General features: G+C 45.8%; 1 non-coding gene across 1 annotated transcript; it reads right to left on the reverse strand.

The window, feature by feature from the left end:
* Nucleotides 1-259: 259 nt before the first annotated feature.
* On the reverse strand, nucleotides 260-366 carry LOC130464506 (small nucleolar RNA R71). Its single transcript, XR_008924910.1, has one exon. It is a non-coding gene; the product is annotated as a small nucleolar RNA R71 (small nucleolar RNA).
* Nucleotides 367-2,051: the final 1,685 nt, after the last annotated feature.

Below are 2,051 nucleotides of genomic sequence, written 5' to 3' on the forward strand. Positions count from 1 at the left end.
GATCGAGAGACGCCAGTACAGTGGGGAACCAGGTGAAGATCCGAATCTTCACATTCAGTCCTTTATCCAATATTGTTCCACCATCAAGCAAAAGGGATTGACTCCGGAGCAGACTATGGAGATACTTTTCCCGTTCTCTTTGAGTGGGAAAGCTAAACTGTGGATTAATGGGTTGAATCGGGCGGCTTTGAAAATCAATAATTGGGAATCCTTGGCTCTTGCTTTTTATGTTAAATATTTTCCACCTGAGAAAACGGCTCGTCTGAGGGGTCAGATATTAGGTATCTCACAACAAGCGGATGAGAGTTTGTTCGAGGTCTGGGAGAGATTCAAGGATTTGCAAAGAGAGTGCCCGCACCATGGTTTGGAAGATTGGTTCTTGATTCAGCAGTTTTATAATGGTCTGGGCAATGAGTCTAGATGTTTGTTGGATTCAGCTGCAAGTGGGAGGTTCATGCAACTTGAGGTGCCTAGAGCTATGGAGGTGATTGAGGAGATAGCCATTCACAATGCCCAGTATGGAAATCCCAGAGGTCTATCTAACAGGGCTGGTAAGCATGATTTAAATTCTATTGAACAATTAACTGCCCAATTGACTGCTTTACACTATAAGTTTGATAATATGCAAGCAGCCAATACTCAATCTGCCCAACCTGCTAGTGTAGCTGCTATGAGTGCCCAACCTGCTACTGTTTGTGAAAGTTGTGGAATGTCTGGTCATTATGCACCGGAATGTAGGAGCTCTGTTGAACAATGTCACGCATTTCAATCCTACAAACAAAATAACCCATTCTCCAACTCTTACAATGAGGGCTACAAAAATAACCCTCTACTATCTTACAGGAGCAACAATATCCAGAACCCAGGGTCACGTATTTTATCGCTTTAGTAGTATAAGTTTGATTTTTTTTTTTCCTATTTTTGTGTGTTTAGTTAGTATTTCCCATACCTAAGTGTGTTTAAGTATTGTTTTTGATGTTAGTGAGGCGAGAAGAGGGCATCACGCTGTTTGGGTGTTTAATAATGTACAGGCCTAAAGCTCCAAGTTCGAGAAAGTAAAATTACGCACAAGGCCAAGCACGCTGCAAACCGCCCGATCCGAATCGGGCGAGGTGCGCCCGATCGGGCGCGCACAGATGAGTTTCATGCAGTTTATTTCTGCCCGATCGGGCGCAGCATGCCCGATCGAGCGGTCTGGCGAGTGGAATGCTCGATCGGGCGAAATTATTTTGCCCGATCGGGCGGTCTGGCGAGTGGAACGCCCGAGTCGGGCGATTGTTTGCCCGATCGAGCGCAAAAGGCGAGTGGAATGCCCGATCGGGCGAAATTATTTTGCCCGATCGGGCGGATGATGAAAATTTCGAGGAAAAGTCAAGGAAGATTCTGGGCAGGAAAAAGTCAAGAAAATGAGCATTCGCAAATCGCCCGATCCGGATCGGGCGATGTGCGCCCGATCGGGCGCGCACGCATGAAAAGAAAAGGATCGCATCCCGCCCGATCGGGCGAGACGCGATTTCAGCGATAAACACACGGATTCCCCTTTCTTTCTTCACTTCCTCTTCATCTTCAACCTAACTTTCTCTCACTTCCTCCATTAAACCCCAACTTCCAAAAACTTCCAACCACCATAACTCCCTCAAATCTCCACCAAATTCAACAATTTTTTCATCAAAATCATCATCTCATCATCCTCTACAACCTACACCTAACCGATTTGAGATTTCTCTCATCCCCACAAAATCCCCAAATTCACCCAAAAAGCTCAAAAACTCAAAAAAATCAGATTTTTCATCAATGGCAAACCGACCACAAAGGAAATGCACAAGGGTACCAAGAAATCAACATGAAGCTTCCACGAGCAGAGCTCGGGAACCGACACCACCACCTCCGCCGCCGCAATTCGAGCCCGACACGGATTTTCCGGATGTCATCTTTATTACGGAGGAGCAACGAGCACGATTCATGCACCTCAAATTGAGGGAGGTAATCCCTACTCGCTTTATATGTCAAAAAGCCTTGCATGAAATGGGAATTGAGCGTGATGTAAAACG

The sequence above is a fragment of the Spinacia oleracea genome, chromosome 6, assembly GCF_020520425.1.
Source record: "Spinacia oleracea cultivar Varoflay chromosome 6, BTI_SOV_V1, whole genome shotgun sequence".
Classification (NCBI taxonomy): domain Eukaryota; kingdom Viridiplantae; phylum Streptophyta; class Magnoliopsida; order Caryophyllales; family Amaranthaceae; genus Spinacia; species Spinacia oleracea.